At 43.9% G+C, this 17,459-nt stretch overlaps 1 long non-coding RNA gene across 1 annotated transcript in view; it reads left to right on the forward strand.

Annotated features, from left to right (window-relative positions):
- The first annotated feature begins 1,906 nt into the window (after nucleotides 1-1,906).
- LOC130160496 (uncharacterized) overlaps nucleotides 1,907-17,459 on the forward strand; it is a 142,779-nt gene continuing 127,226 nt past the window's right edge. Inside the window, exon 1 of the long non-coding RNA XR_008826009.1 lies at nucleotides 1,907-2,340. This is a non-coding gene — a long non-coding RNA (uncharacterized LOC130160496). The remainder of the gene's footprint in view (nucleotides 2,341-17,459) is intronic.

Here is a 17,459-nt window from a genome sequence, read left to right on the forward strand (position 1 = left end):
GGCTGCTCTTTGAAGCCGAAATGAGCTAAACAAGTGGTGATCCTTAAATATTGTCAGAAAACTTTAAACGTAATTAAGGACAACTTTAAGTGTACAAAAAAACCTCCCAAGTGTCTGTGTCATCACTTCCTCTAGGTTTTCACTGGAAAGCTTGATTTTCCTTTCCAGCGCGTACTCTTTTCTCTTTGACTTTCCATTGTCTCTTCCTTTCCAGACGTACTACAACCACCACATCTTGGCACTGCTGCAGACTTTGGTGACAAGTGGGACAAGCCCAGCATTTGGGGAACAGCTGCTGGAAGAGGGCAGCAGACTGCCCAGAAGTCCTGACAACATGACCCACAATGCCTCCCAATTCAGATGCAAACTGGCACTCCTGCCGCTGTCTGAGAGGTTGCTAGCGGGTGTCACAGTGAGTTCCCTTGCTGAGTGGTGCTTCATGGGCTAGGCTTCCATCCCTGCTGCTGGTACTTTTGGGTGATTGTCATTGCCTGAAGTTTAGTTTCATTCAGTTGAATCTCATTATGTAGCTTAAGCTATGTTTTTAAGAGGCAAAGACGACATCAGATAGCCTTTTTTTTATACTAGATTCTAATCTTATGGGGGACCAGTCATTTTCTTTCTAACTTCCCAAGTATTATGATACTAAAAGTAGCGAATAGTGATGATAGTTGGCTAAATAAGTGACTTACTGTTGGGCTGAATTGTCCACTTTGGTTTCCTTGAGATAAGAGAGGTTTTGCTTCTTCTATAGCAGGAGGACTCCTTTGGAGACATTTACTGCAGAGCTTTAGACTTGTTTGGGATTCTCTGCTTTGGGCTCTACCGCCTGGTGGAAGAGCCAAATCCGTACAAGAATAGGCAAGTATACTTTATCTCAAATTGTACTGTAAGTCAAAAGATAGTAGTCATGACTTTGAAGTTAGGCATCTGTTATAGGCAACCTGAATTACTTATTTTTGTCTTGGATTTAGACATTCCTGTAGGTAGCTAAGGCCATTTGAGGCAAACTGGTGTGTGGTCTGAACATGGTGCTCTACTGGCGCTTGTATGAGATTCCCTTATGTTCACTTAAGATGTGATTCATCTTTACAAGTAAGCCTTCTGCATTAGAGAGCTGCTGGAGCATGAAGTTAGTAATGCTGCTGAGGGCAGGGATTTCAGAGAGTTTGCAGGCAGAGAGAACCTTCTCATCTAACCTGTTCTACTCACCGATTCTTTCAGTTTCAAGATCTCAGTGATTGCTTGAGCTTCAGATCTCCTAGAGAGACATTTAGTCTTGATTTAAAGATTTTGAGCAATTAGAAAATTTATCACATCTTCCAGCAGCTGTTCCAGAGACTAATTAGCTTAATTTAAAATATATCTATCCCATTCCTAGGTAAAATTAAACCCTCTGTATATTGTCTCATCATTCCAAAGAATTCTGCACATGCAATCAGTCACTGCAAAAAACCCCTACAGCTCTCTTGCTGTCCCAGACGCTTGTTTCAAAGGCCTCACAAAGCAGCCGGAATCTCATGTGCTCCTGCTTTTTCAGGTTTGTGATTGCTCGGCCTGCCAGTGACTTGAAGATGCTGTCTACGGATCTGCTGTTCTGTGTTGTTCCATTCAACATTGCAACAACTGTTGACCTGTGATGTGGAAGTCAGTTACCAAGCAAGAAAACAGGTAGAACAGACACCTTCATGTCAGAGCTATGAGAGATTGTGATTGCAAATAAAAAATTGTACAAGTTATTAAGACTCCCACAATAAATTGCCCGTGCTCTGATTTCTTAGGGGTGGCAGTTTGAATTTGGCTAAACATGAACATGAGGTTATTGCTGAAAACAGTATTGTTAAGCTTTAACAACAGACATATCAGAGTAAAATGCTCTCTCTGTGAGGAAAGGGGCAAAAAGTTGAGTTTCTGCTGAACATTGCACAGAACAGACTCAACTGCATACAAACACAATGGCTCTGTTGAGTTTAGAGATTCTCTGCTGAACTTCTCAAATTTCAAAGATTCCAGCACACTAAAATTCAGTTTTCTTGCAGCCAGAACTGAAGATGCTGGATTGATACGCATGAAAAACAAAACAAAAAAACAAGCAGAAAATCCCCATGAACTTGTAACATAAATCAGGCCCTGCCTGTATATTACAAAGTCGGTTGAGGGAAGGAGGAGAGTGGTGGTGGTTGGGGTTTTTTTTTTCCTCTCTCTCTTTCCCCTAACACTAATTAGGTTTGAAAGACTGCAGCTTGAGTCCAGATACCACATGCCGAGAAGAAAGGAACCCAAACAGCTGACGCAGAGTTCAGACTAAACTAACTGCAGGCTCCCCAGGGACATCACAAGGTAAACCTGATAGTCTCTGTCATTTACAATCATTATCAGGCAGCTGAGTCTCTGTAATTTTACTAGGGAGCCAATTAACAGATCCCTGAAGCTCAAGAATAAGGTCTTGGTCCTTTTTCTATTTTAGACAGGGAAAAGGAGGAAAGTAAGTCTTTGTTTCAAATAGGTGCTCCAGAAGCTTTCCTACCTAAGGGAATGGTCAGGTCTGGGCTTGCACTTTTCCTCTTGAGGAGCAGGACGAAGCACTGAGCTTAAGAGTCAAGGAACTGGTTTAGTACCCAGCTCTGGAAGAAGCTGGCTGTGTAACCTTGAGTGAATGATTTAACTGTATCCTAATGCTTGCTGTGCGCAGGGAATATAATAACATACTTGTTAATTTAGATAATGAGAGCTTTAGGGAAGGGACTGTCTCTTGTGATTTGTTTGAACCTCACATAAATAGGTACTGATTTAGGATGGGACGTTTAGGAACTCCACTCAAATAACGTGACTAAGAAGCAACAGAAAAGTTTGGACGAGAGCTCCAGATGGAAAAATATCTGCGCTTAGGGAGTTTTGGAGTTTGCGTTCGGGTCTGAGCCTTAATGTGTTGGACTTATCTTTCCTGGAACAAACTAATCATACATTTTCAATTTGGAACAGATTGCAAGTAGGAATCGGCAAACCATGCTTAGAGCAAACAAAATATATAGGAAGCATGCTTTCTCTTTGCCAGCCCTTTGCAGACCTGAACTTGAGCCAAGACAGTCAGCTGATCTCTTAGTAGGAGTGATTCTGGCCTAAAATCACCCACTGTATATACAAAATTAGATAAGAATTTGTGCACTGGATTCTGTTTACCCTCTGGCAGAACAAGGCTTTGATAATAGTGTCTCAGTCCATTCCCTAGCATGCATTATTTTACAGAGACAAGACATTTAAAAGGTGGAAGGAAGAGCCTGGGTAGGCTTGACAGTCCTCTGACTGCAAAGGGTACCCCATACTAAGCTTCTGCAAGCTTTCTGTATTACCGTCTGAACCTTCCTTTCTTCTCAGCTGTGACTCTGTCTAAGCACAGAGCACAGAGGAGGTAGCATCCCTTTTTCTTCCTTATTGTTCTGTTGCTTTTAAATAACTACACATGGCTGGACCTCGGTGTTCTGATATTAAGCAGGTCTTGTGCAATGTTAAGGCATTTTTTTATTAAAAACCACCAAAACCTGTTTACTCGTGACTTCCCTGAGTGGGTGAGAAACTCGGACTATCTTGCCAGCGAGCTCTTCTATCTGAAATCACTTGCTTTTCCTAGAAAATGGAGGCAAATGTTGAAAGCATTCCTTCATGACTGAGATCCAGAATGTATTAGTTCTGGCTTTAAGGCACCAAACATTGGATATACTATTGTGTTAGTACAGAGCTATGCTACTTGGTGTAAAAGTGTTGCGACCGCTGGTGTGAGTATTTTTCTTCTTTCCATTAGAAAGAGAGGTTTGCAGCAAGCACATTTTTTTAAAGTGTTCCTTCTCTCCAAGGTGTCTTAGGTGCAGAACTGCCAGTGATGACACACGCCCTGCTTTCCCAACTTGCATTCACACTCTCACCGTGATGGGGGAATATGCCCATCTCCAGTCATACAGCTTTTCCAGTACAGCCTATTTCCAGTTGCTTAAGCTGCAACTCCTGGAGCATGTAATTTACTGTGTGAGGTGGAGTGGGGAGAGATGACAAGGTGGAGAAGGGACCTCTTTCACTTTGCTTATTCCACTTTTTGTTCAGTTGCTATATCTGAGCAAGCAGTTCTGCTACTCATGAAAGAAGGAAGAGGGAGAGAAATCCTAAGAAAGGTAAAAGCATTAATGGGTCAAGGCCTCCTTTGCATAATTCTATTATCACCAGGAAGATTCTGCAATAATCATGTTAGGCATGTGCTCTGGAGCATCAAAGTGACTTGTCTTACCTTACTTTTTGATGTTAGACAGGTTTAAATGCTTTGTACAGATGAGGCACCTCAGACAGCTGATCAAGAAAGCCTGTGCTGTTCAAGCAAAGCAAAGGCCTGTTTTGCACTTTTTTTTTTTTTTAGTGTCAACAATGCCACATTCTTCCAGCAAGGAATTATCTCTGTTGTCACAAACTGTGAAAAGCAAAGGTATAGGAGAGAATCTGTGTGTGAGTGCATGCAAACCTGCTTTCTGAAGCTAGCATCTTTGAATCTTCAGCAACAGTATTTTCTTGTGTATTGTTTGGGTCATGTGTTTATGTAAATTCAGCTCCCACAGTGAAAACCACACTGTGGTACACAAAGCTGTTACAGGATCTCAGCACTGTAGTTTGCTAATCTGCACCCGTTCTAACCTGTAAAGGTCACTTGAGTGTGTGGGTGGTGATTCATATTAGTAGGTTTTACTTTTTAGCAGTGTTTCCGGAGTCTCCGATTGAGTTCTGAAATTTTTGTGTCAGATCCAATCAGAATTAGTTCCTGAGCCTAGTGAACTTAGGTGGTATATACAAAAAAGAGTTATAAGGGAAGCAGTGAAGTTGTAGCTTGTTCAAAAGCACATATCAGATTGGTGGAAAAAATAAAACCAGAAACTAGATCTCCTGATTTCTAGGCTAGCAGCTTTCCCACTAGGCTGTTTTGCATTTCTGCTCTCGGATCTGAGCTCCTGCTAACATAATCATTCCCTTGCCAGACTGTCTAGAGATGTAACAGTCTCTTCCAGTGGTGGCTCAAATAGTCTTCATGGAGCACTACCTGACGCATTATTTTTCCATTTATTATAAGATGGTCAGCCTCTTTACAAGAGCAGACAAGTATGATCATGTTGTCAAACAGGAGAGTAAGTTAGTTGAGGTTACCCAGTAGGTGAGCAGTCTTGCAGTTCTGTGTCTTGTCTGTCTTGTCAGCTGGGTCACACTGCTGTTCCAGGCTGGCACACGACGAACGGAGCCAGAAACCTCTCCAAAGATGCACGCAGGGATGTGTAGACTCTGCAGAGGCTCAGACATGCTAGAGCACTTACCCGAACACATGTATCCACCTTAATCTGGGCCCTGATAAGGGCATGCACACAAACACAAGCCTCTAAAAAAAAAAAAAAAAGGTGCACTTGCCTCTAAGGAGATGAATGTGTACATCCAGGCCAGGGCTGTTTTCTCCCTCCTTCTCCTTCCTGTAGACAGACGCAATCCAGCAGAATGAGTAGTGAAGGGTGTCACTGCTGCGAGCTGGGCTGGGTTTTGCAGTACGGTGTGCCGCAGGTGGTGACTGACACATCGTCAATGAGATCTGAGGAGAATCCAGACTCTATAAATGCTAGATGAGGCAGGCTGGGTATTGACAAAAACAAGAGGTGGCTTCAAACACCAAGTGTCATTATTCTCTGAGAAGGGATGGTGAGAGGCCTAGGAACTTCCCATGGAGATTAAGTACTTCACAGCAGGATGAGGAGCTGTCTCCTGAAGTGAAGGGACATCCTGTTGTCCTGAGAACGCTTGGGAGGAAGGATGCATGACAGCAGGAGTAGGTTTTGAGAGTGCACACGCAGTTTCCTGCAAAGCGCGTACCTTGTCTGAAAGATGATTTTGCGCTGCTGAGATAAACTCCAAACACCTAGTGGTTTAAATTAATGCCAGGACAGAAGGAGGTCTCTCTTACTTATTAATTGGCAGTGGGTTCTCTAGCCTCTTCCTGCTGAAGGAAGGGCTCTTTGCTGCTTTCCCGTCCATCTACTTCAGCTTACTCTCTCGACCTGCCCCCAATGTACCATAAAGCCATAGTCTTGTTCTCCACTGTCTCTCTAGTGGCCAGTTATAAAGGGACTAGAGCTGTTTAACTGCTGATTGCTTCTCTGCTTGCAGCAGGAGGCCATGCAGAGTGAATTAGGTGAGCTAACTGTATTAAGCAATCTGGAAGTGCATCATTAATGCTTCTGACACTTTTTCTGTAGTACACATGTGCCAGCTAATAAGCATTAGTGACTGAAGTTTCTCCATTTCCCAGAAAACAGGTGCAGCTGGAGCAGTGAAGGTGTAGGCACAGCTCACTGGGCTCCATCTCTCCCCAAGCTGACTTGGTTTTCCAGACTTCTCTATCCTGCCTGTGGGTGGGAGTGGCATGGGGATAACGACTGGAGTAGGCTGTTGTTTCCAATTTCTGCTAAAGCTTTAATGGAGAACTCGGGTTTTTTGGGGGTTGCCTATTTTATTATTTTTTTTTGGTGACACAACACAACAGGATTTTTGTTTCCAGCCAGAAGGAGGAGCCAGATCAGTCACTGTGACTTGGGATTTGTCTTGTAAGGTTTTCTGCTTTAAAAAATAAATAAAAATTTTAAAAAAAGCAACCCCACTGAGATTCATTCTTTCCCCTTTGAGGCAAGGGGAAAAGAATATTAGGGTTTTTTTTTAAAGAAAAGCATTTTTTAAGACTGTCTTTTTTTTACAGAAAGTTTCCAGGGTTGACATTAAAGGTTTAGTCCTGTTTTCCTCTCAATTTCATTCTTGAATAAGGCCACACCTTAAAGCTTCAAGGAAAAGAAGTACTGCTATGACTTGATATTGTGACTCTGTAAAATACTGAGTAGTAGGCGGTTCTTTCTCCCTTTCTCTCATCTTAGTCCTGTTGAATACTCTGCCAGCAGTGGGGAACCAAATGTTCCCAGTTCCTTCACTCTTCTGTGAGAGCAAGGTCTGGTGCTTGCCAGGAATGAGCCTTTTGTTTCCACCACTGTGGCTGGTCTTATGTACTTGCTTATCCAAGCAACTACCAAAAAGAAGCCGAAGTCCTAAATGCCAGACTAATGCATCAATCATAATTCCTGAGCTGCCAGCAGTCATGTAACTGCTTAAAGACCTCAATAGCCTTCTGGCACTTAAAGAAAAAAATCATCTAATTAATCACAGGTGAAACAGCTTGGACCTGCTCCAAAAACCCCTGAATTTACTGCCAAGCTTTGATGCTAATTTTCCTTCTAAGTAACCCCCTAAAGAAATTTACGATTAGGTAATTAAAGTGATGAATAAAGAGATACTTAGAAGAGGGAGGGAGAAGAAAAAGAGGGGAAAAAAATCAACCTTGAGTCAAAAGCCGTAAATCTCCTCCCCTCCTCAAAGAGAAATGTTAGTCATTTTTGCACATGCATTGTCTCTGAAATTGGGTTGGATTCCCACAGGAGGCTTGAGAAATATTCCTTAAATTAATGTTTGCGTAACCAAATAAAACAGAAAAGAAGGAACTCCTAAACAGATCGTAATGTTAAGATGGTTGAGGGGAAAAAAGGGTTTGTGGCTTCTCTCAGAGAATCACATACTATACAACTTTTGTCAGAAACTGCCTCATGTTTTTCCCCCTAGGTACCTGAGGTCCATTTTTTACCAAGTAATTAGATACCTAGGAATGCCATATAATTAAAAAATGTAGTAATATCTAATTAAGAACTTCAGAGCATCTGAACAACTTTTAAAAGTCTGACCATAAGTTCTTAGTAGGTCACAAGTCCTGTGTAATGCTTTTTCAACGTCCTCTCACATTCTTTCTCTCATTTTTTTTAGAGAGGGATCTAAAGAGCCTTTGATTTGCATTTTTTCTTCAGGCAAATGTACCACACCAAACAGTGTAAGGAGCATGAATTTAAACATAGGGACACATGCTGCAAAAGCTTGATGGTGCCCAGATCATTTCATCAGAAGATGCAGATGTGGCCCCAAAATAGAGAAAAAATCAGCATCTAGTTTCAGTTCTAAGCTGCTTTTTTTAATTACTTTTTAAATTAAAGGAAAGAAACGGTCTGCAAAACAAACTTGTCACTATTCAGGAGTTTGCTACTGGCTTTTTGGCACAGTCCTGGCTAATTCTTTCCTTGTGGATAAAAGCAAGTCTTAGAATCCAGGAAAATTCCTTACTGGCCCATAAAATGGGGGGTGAGGGGGTGGGGCGTGTGTGTAAGGTTTGTTTCTGGTGGTGGGAATATCTTCCCTCCAGGACCACATCTCACTTTGCTTTCTACATTTTGATCCCAGGCCTGGAAATGGCAGGTGGCTGCCACACACTCACCTTCGCTCTGTTCTGGGAGTGTGCCCGAGTCTCTGTTTCGCACTACATGATACACCTGACCTTTCTCTGTTAATAAATGCTGGTGACCCCATGGCATGGCCCCCTTCTGCTCTGCCTGGCACTGAGGGAAGAGCTGCTGAATGATTTTTGAGGGGACCAGAGAGGATAAAAAATGAGAAAATGGCAGATTAGATCTGAGGTGACAGAGATGAGAAATAAAAGCCATTAGAGCCCATTTGCAATGTGCCCTCATTGAGTCAAGTTTCAAGGTGTTTTTTCAGATTATTAATAGCCTGACAGCAGTTTTTGTACAGGAATCAGATACAGGAAATAACACTCATGTATACACACTGCAGTGTGGAGGCGAAAGTAGAGTCCTCTCATTTATTTACTTGAAGAGATTTGAAATACAGCAGACCAGCCAGCTGGGTTACAGACAAAATAAACATTCTCCATTATAATCGTGGCATCTTCAGACACACATCTCTATAATAATGCAGTGGTATGAAAGGAGCTCTCATAAACCTCTGCAGCCAGCCTTTGCTGTCTGTACAGTCTGGGCTGCATGCAGAGTGGCGCTGCTGAAGCCATAGCGATCTCTGGTGTGGAGTGCACTGCTTGAAGTCATTTTAGTCCTTGGGTAACATCTCTGAACCTGGGTCCTGCGGGCCATTTTGGACACTTAACATCTCTCAGGGATCGAATTTATTTGATGTGGCAGGCTTCTTTTAAAACTCGGTCAGGCACCAGTCATCCTCCTCTTACCTGAATTATCTTGGTCTTCTCAGTGTGGTACCCAGTGAAATGAAAGCTAGAAAGAGACGAAGGGAAGAACAGGAATGCTTGGGCGTGTGGGAAGGAAAGGTTAAAAAATTCCCAAAGTTACACTTTGTAGTTGCATGCTTGTAAAAAAGAAATACCAGGTGGGTAGTGCTTTGAACTTCACAAGGCTTTGTGGGACTGACTTGTCAAATATGAGTAATTGTAGCTTTCTTCATAAACAAAGGGTGGCACAGAAATTTGACTGATACAGTTCATGATGCCTACAGGCCAAACAGACATTCGGCCGAAGGAGAAAAGTTCTTCAAACATCATTAGATGGTGATGTCTGCTTGTCTGTGTCTGTTGCTTTTTATTAAACTTTAGATTTTACTTCCTCATCTGTTGTCGCAACCTAACTCTGCTCGTGATTATTACTGGGCAGAAATAATCAAGTCTTGATCTATATTGTATAACACCTTGCAGAGGTAGCCAAGCTAATTACCGGTGAAGCTGGACAATGAACAGTAAAGACCAATTTTACCCACTTTTTTCTGCTCCTTTCTGAACAGCTGCTAGCATGCCGCATTGTCTGGGAGGATGTGCTGCCATGCAAACAGGCAGCAGTCCCTACAATTTTCTAGTGGTGCTTGCATAGCCTTAACCAAAAAAAAAAGGGAGCCAGCCCCTTGCCTTATTTCCACAGTCTCACAATTTATAATTTCATTGTAATTGTAGTTCGCAGGCTGGCAGTCTTAGTTCTGGGTGCGCTTACAAGCCTCTGCCTAGCAGAAGACAGAAATGAACTTAAAACACTCAGTTGCTTTCTAATGAAGCAATATTCCTGCCAGGAGGTCTTTTCCAGGAGATAGATGAGACAGCCTGAAAATCCCCTTCTGCATTAAGGTCAATTACCTCTCAGTGAATCCACATCACCTAAGATGCAATTGAGTATATGCAATTCCTGCTTAATTTGGTAAACCTTGCGGATGCACAAGAATTTCCAAATGATATTTTGTTGTGGAGAAAAGCAATGCCTTGCCTTGACAAAGAGCTGAGGCTGAGGACAAGTCTCCCACTAGCTCTTGCTTTCACAGCCTTGCAAGTGCTGTGTAGCTTGTAGGAAGTGTTGAGAAGCATTTGTAATTCCTTGCTCTGCACTTCTTGACTCCTTGGACTTGACACGTACGCTGCGAGTTGCTTTGGGAGCCAGCATGTTCTATAGTATCTTACCTTCCTGATGCAAATACTGCTGTGAAGTAATTCATGTTCCCTACAATTACACTTTCAGTTTCCAGTAGCACTAAGTCAGCACTTTATGTTTTCCAGTGAGGTGTTAGGGATCAAGCATGTTGCTCTGTAGGTTTCCATTTGAATAAGCCATTAAGACCTGGGATTTTGTCTCTGCAGAGAATTGACTCCACGTTGAATCAGCATGAGGAGTTTTCTGTTAGGGGCTTAACCAGTATTCTCCTTGTCTTTGCATTTTGTGCAGCATCTTCTGCCATTGGCCTCTCCCTTTTTATCCTTGATGCCGCTGCTTATAAATTCAACTTATCTGAGTTCTCACAGGACACCCAGTGTTACTGCATCAGACCAGCTCGTACTACTGACCATAAATTACTACCTACAATGTAAAGAATTTCTGTTTCTCATGATTTAGTTAAAAGATGCCCATCATCTTTTGCTATAATTAGTTGCTGTTATTTTCAAATGAAAATACAATTTTCTCTCGAGGAAAAAATGCTTTCCTTCTAAAAGTACATGAAAAGCAACTTTTTCAAATGTTAATTTTTCATGCAGTTTTTCAGTGATGTTTTTCATTGACACCGTTCTCCAAACTGTAACTTCTTAATCAGCTTAAGACTGAAATGGTAAATGATATTTCAGCCCTGCAAGACAAAACATAATACCAACTGCAGTGTTGAGATCTCCAGCTTGTAAACTCCTTCAGGATGAAAGGTGCCTGTATAACAATAAGGCATTATTACACTTCCTTTATTACTTTGTACATGCATAATTTACTGACTGCTAAAAAACCCCTGGTGGAATGCCTGTTTGATGTCATCTGTCTTCCCTAAGTAGTGGTTGCTGCTTGCTTCTTTCCTACCCAACTAGTTGCGATGCTGCCTATGGCGATTTCAGTGGCTGAATTCCTTCCTCCAGTAAAATCTTAACTAGTTGAACTGAATCTTCAAACAGATCCACGTCTCCCTCAATAAATATCAAAAGGGAAGTCCAGCTTAATATAAACAGAGAATAGCAAAAGGGTGCTATTTATATGGTTCAATTTCCCTTCAGTTAAACCACTAATGGCACAGCGAACTCTCATAATTAAAAACCACATCTGATAGAACAAAGTCATCCATGGAAGCAGAGAGAGGGGAAGATGAAAGCACCACCAATACAAAACAGCAGTCCAGCTATAGGTCTGTACATGTCTCTTCTCCCTGTTCTGAGAATCAGCCAGAGCCTGAAACCTCTTTTGACAAGTAGCTCCTCTGATGACAGATGCTCCCTGCAGCCTCCACAGGCTGCAAACAGATGCATTGTTCTTGCTGTCAACTCCCCATTGAAAGGTGATTCCAGTAAGCAGCAACTGTCCTGATTTGTTAGCATTAGTCAGCAAGTGCATGGATCAGGAAAAGGAAAAGCAGGTCTGGGACTGAAAAATCGGTGCTCATAATCAAGAGCTTGTCAGGATGTAAGTCTGGCTCTTTGGGATGTGAGGGGCGTGTTGCTAGTCTTGACTTCAACTCCTTCACGTTCAGAGCAGGACTCATTTTTGTCAGAGTGGTCTGGATGAAGCCATCACATCCCTCTTCAGAATTATCAGCCAAGCAGCCTACAGACTCCATTGCTGTGGCAAGACTTGGTGACTCTAGCAAAACTCTGATGCGGAGAGGGAATGAATTAGTGCCAGAAAATGACCCTTGAGACAAAGCAGGGCTACTGATCAGAGTAGGGTGGTGGGTGAGGAGGGGGAGGCTCTGGACTCGAATACTCATCACTTGGAGAAGAGACAGAAAAGCAGATGTCACAATGATCTTGTTCTTGTTTCAGAAGGATTTCACAGTACTGAATGGCCAGATAATAAAACGGCACTGAAAATTCAGTGCTAGTAAAGTCACATGGCTAAAAAAAATAATCCCAAAAATATTTGCTAAAAAATGTCTTTTAATTCATTAATACCTTGAAGGAGAGAGATGTCAGTGCGATGTGGGTAGTTCTGTGAGGGCATCAGCTCTGTGAGAAACTTCTAGAGAAGAAATAGAGAGCATATTGCTCTTTATACCCACGTCTCAAATACCACGTACATTTCTGGTCACTTCCATGAAACTCTTTCCCTGCTCCATTAGACATACCATAAAGTAGCTTTGATTATTGTGTTATCTCTTCAGCTGCAGCTGGAGCAAGAAAATGGGAGAGCCTGCCTACTGCTTCTTAAACAGCGGTGGGCAGTAGGGAACAAATGCCCATCATCTTCCACCCACGTTACCCTGCCAACTTCAGTACATCTGACCGAGCTTTGTTTGATATACCAGCGTTTGGTTCATGTGCTTGATTCAAACTTTTGCTTGGAAAAATTCAAATAACTAGGTAATTTATGTCTCTTCTCTCCAGCTTTCCTCAGGCAGCTACAGACCCTAAAGAAATGAGAGGTTCTCCCTGCCCTGGGCAGCAGGGAGGCAGAAGCACCACTAATACGGTGCTAGCTGTGGATTGTCTGTGCTTTGCTTTTTACAGAGCACCAGAATTGCTCATAGCGCAAAAGTGTAGAGCAGATATGAGCCACAGAAACGGAGCAAATGATTAACGCCAAGCATGCAGGCTGGAGCTGCAGTTGCACCTGATTTTTATTTTGGGGGGTTTTTTTTCAGTACATCTCGGCACTTTTTCCCCAGCCCTTCCTTTTCTCTCTCCTCCAACACAGCTAGAAGTAGTCCATTAGTGTGAATGATGCGTGTCACTGCATGCTGATCTAGGACAGAGCTCAGGCTGCTTTTCAGAGCAAGTGCCTAGAAGCATTATTATACACCAGCCAAGATTCTCAGTGGTGATTTAAAATGGATTTTGATTTTAAAGGTACATCTTAAAAGCACCTGGCTTTCTAAAAATGTAAAACCTACTCAGTTCTCGCTATCTGCAAATCAGAAGCACTCAAATTAGATACGTAAAAATAGAAGCACCCCATAGCATTAGTCTCTTCTGGAAATATTGTTAACACAGCCTGGTTTCCTTCTAGTCTGCAATTTGCGGTCGCTGCTCACTGTGTGAAGTGCCCAAGTGTAAATGACGACTGATGGGAGAACCAGGCCCCTAGGATTCAAGCAGGTCACGCTCACTTTACTCTGCCGGTGGATTGCAGTCACAACCTGTACCATGTCACCGTTTGGAGCTGGTGCTTTCTGCAGCCCGGCTCTGCCAAGCACACCATTGCCTTGACTAGAACTGCTCATCTGTTGCAGTTCTTGGTCTGAAGACCCAGGGCTGCTATTGCACTTTAATCTGAACTCAGTTCCTCTCCCTGTGAGTCAATGTGTTCCTGACCAATCCTCCGTGTGTGTCTGCCCTGGGCAGTCCTGGTTAAGGTCTCAAATATCTCCAACCAATTCTGCATTTTCGTGTCTCTGGGCTTGACCAGTTCCCTTAACCCAGCTCTACTGTGAAGCTTTTAGGTGGCTCAGCAAATGTCAGCGCTGCTCGAGCTGCTTTAGTTGCTTGATTCTTCTCTGAGCCTCGTGACCGTGACTTTCGTTGCAGAGTTTTTGCAGAAGGGCTGTTAACTCTTCAGCTGGTCCATCACGACAAGACTGGAAATACTAAGCGTACTTTTTGCCTGAAGATTCAGGCATTAAATTCATCACTCTAAAGCTTGTAATGGCTACTGCTTGTTATGGGGGAAAGGAAATGTATCTGTCTGGGATAGAAACCTTAGAAATACTAACCTGAGCAAAGTTACAGCTGCACAGGATCTTTCAGCATTTGCCCCTTCTCCTTTTTATTAATGCAATTCAACAAGTTAAGCCTGAGCAACTGTGCCTGACCCCATGGCTAGAGTAACATCTGTGACTGTACTCTGTCATTTGCAAAATGGAACGGCTCTAATCTCTTGAGCACACTGCTCTGCAGTGACATTTCCAGGACATCCGCACTCCAAAAGGCATGCAGTAGCCTTGGATTAGAGTTTAAAATAGAACCATGTTTGCCTTTGTGTACGGCATGGGATTGCTAAGGAGAAATAGCAATGGCAGCATGCAGTTGGATTGCGTGACCTACAGTAGTTGTATGGTTCAGAGGCTTTCATGCGGTGGGACCTGGTCTGCTTGTCACATTACAGCGATACTCTGAGCAATTTATTCAGCTTAGTCAGGGAAAGCTGCTACCTGCTCCTCCTAAGAAACTACTCACCTCAGCAGAGACAGTTCTAATTAACACAGGTCTAAATTAGAGCAGAACTAAGGCTAACGCCTTCAAAAAACTAGATGAACGAAAGTATTTCCGTTATAGCATAAAATCAGGGGAATGCTGTGTGGTTCTCGCTGACGTGACGTTGTAGGAAACGTGCTGTCATTTCCCTTGCTGCAACCTCCAACCCGCTGAACACATCTGTACCAAGCAGTGGGGGGCAACTGAGGGAAGCCAGTCTGTTTTGGAAGCAATGTGCCATGTTAGTGTCGTGCCGTGTCGTGTCTCAGCTACCGAGCCTTGCCTTTAAGCTGATGTGACAATACACCTCCTGGTTGTTTTGCAGGCTCAGCTGGTAGCAGCTCAGGTCCTTTCTACCCCTCTCTGTAATGCAAAGTAAAAATCATTTAACTTGTGTTTTCTAAAGGTGCCTTTCATAACTGTAAGCCTGTTAACTCTGGTTTCCTAACAAACAACAGCTGAAATTCTTTTGTTTGTTTGTTTTAGGTATGGTATTTTTTAAACACTCACAGCAAGCTGTTGTTGTTCATCTGTATGTTGGTAAATAGTAGCTGCCGACTTTCACCTTGGGAGAGGCAGAATCTGAGCAAACACAAACTGCCTGGGTAGACCAGGCGCAGATCTCCGGAGTGCAGGAGAGCGGATACAGGGCATCTGTCTGAAGGCAGCTTTTTCCTAAAGCCCTCTGATTTGCACCCTGAGCTGGCTGTAAGCATCAATTCATGCCTCTGGAAGCGTCCTTTGGTGCTGTTGTTTCTATAACTGTGATTTTGAGGTAGGGACTCTGGAGGTCTCTGTCTGGCCCAGGGAAGTGGGACCTGCCAGAGATGGGCGCACAGCAGGCTTCTTCCCCTGCCCGTCCTCCTTCCCCTCTGCCTCCTCCCTCCTTCCAGCAGCCCAGTGCTGGTGCCCAGCACAGCCTTGCGTACTCTCTCGTTCTGTTCTGCAGTGGCAGCTTTCTGCTGGTTTGTAGGAGCATCCAACTGATTTATTGCTCCCAACGTCTCTTAGTTTGTAATAAAGTTTTCAGCAGCTCTGTCGAGCCCGCTCCCCACCCCCGCGCACGCACACATCCCCGCGCTTGCTTTGTTCTTCTCACACATAATGTCAACTCATAAACCTTTCATCAAGTCAACCAGGTGGAAAAAACCTATTACTGAAAGAAGTGTTCATTCAGGTTCGGGGGTGGGGGGAAAGGAGAGGAAGGCGGAGGAGAAAGTTCCCCAATGGAAAAAAAAAAGAAAAAAAAAAAGGAGGGAAAAAAAAAAAAAAGGGAAAAAAAGCTGTGTGTGCTCTTAGCTGAAAAGCCGGCTTTGCTGCGCGCCCCAGGTGCCAGGCCCCGGAGGAGCCTGGCAGATCTGTCATCCCGGTGACAGGAGATGGAAAGCGCTGTGTACATATTCAAAGAGGCAGCGATTTGGGCCTAATACCCACTGATGAAAGGGAGCTTCAACACAGCCGGCCTCTGCCAGCGCGAACAAAACCACTTGTGCTTTTGTGTGGCAGGGAGGACCCCCCCGCCACAAACACCCCCCTGCACACACACATCACACCCCACACACCCCCCGCACGCACAGTGGAGGCTTCCCTCCCGCTGCCCCCCCCGCCCCGAATCGATGTGTTTAAGCCATATTGGCTGAGGCTCATGTGCTGAAAGACGCTGCTGGCCACACAATGGAGGAGCTGACAGGGGTGTGTCAGCAGGAGACATGCTGTGTGGAGAAGGCGTTGAAAAATGGAAGTGAGGAGGCATGTGTGAAGTGCAGAGATCAGGGAGCAGCCCAGGATCTCATTACGGCAGCAGAGAAGTGTGGCGGCCCTGGGGATGGTGTGCTCAGAGCCTCGGTGGCTGCGCCAGCCATGCCCTGGCAGGACACAGCTCCTGCGCGCGGGGGGACCCTGGCACCTTGCTGGACGGGCGCCCATGCCAACGCACCCCTGGAGCCGGAGCAAGGAATGTCTCATGGGCAGAGGCATGACAGCAGTACTCGGGGAATCTGGGCAGAGTTAACGCTGGGCAGAACGCCTTTACTTCTGTGCTTCAGCCCCCATGTAGTGCGGATGGTAATATTCCTGTCTCCCACTGAGTCTCAGCTACTCAGGATGCAAACTCTTTGTGGAAGGCACTGTTGCTTCCATAGTTCATCGATCCCCATGGCCAGTAAAATGTTATTAATTTCGGATGGAATGTCAAAAAGGGCTGTAAGTGGAGTTCACTGAAAAATGAAATCTCCTTTACCCCAGCATCTTTATGTTTCAGGCACATGCTTGTGCGTTTGATGGATTTCTCTTTACACACAGACTTTGAGAAAGTTCTGCACGAAATTCATATAAATAGGTTTTTAAGCAGTATAGCCCAGAGTTACTGCTCTGGGGAAAGGGATACAAGGGCACTAGGGGATGGAGAAAGGATGGGAAGCAACAAAGGAGTACAGGCAGTGACATCTGTCACTGGTATTTTATAAGTTAAAAATTCAGCATAATCTACTGCCACCCTGTCCGCTGTACTGAGTTCCAACAGTAACAGAATTGTCATGATTTCTACATGAATTAATTCAAATCTCTTTTTGCATGATATGGCGTAAGAAAGGGGCCATCTGGTTTATGTTCTAGGTGTCAGAACCACTCATACCAGCACACTTTCGTAGTGCAAGATGTAAGTTGACTGCACATATTAATGTCTCCTTACCCTCTGCCTCCCTGAGACCTGATGCTGTTGTCCCATTATGGTGCTGCCATTTATACTGTCAATAGCAATAATAATAATAATGCAGTGTTTGGCATGCACATAGTACCTCCAATTACCACTGCGGCTGAGTGTTACTTACCATTGCAAACATTACTGGTTTCTTATGTGTATGGGGCTTCGAGACGCTGAAGTAGGATCGTGCCGTGA

The sequence above is a fragment of the Falco biarmicus genome, chromosome 18 (assembly GCF_023638135.1).
Source record: "Falco biarmicus isolate bFalBia1 chromosome 18, bFalBia1.pri, whole genome shotgun sequence".
Lineage (NCBI taxonomy): Eukaryota > Metazoa > Chordata > Aves > Falconiformes > Falconidae > Falco > Falco biarmicus.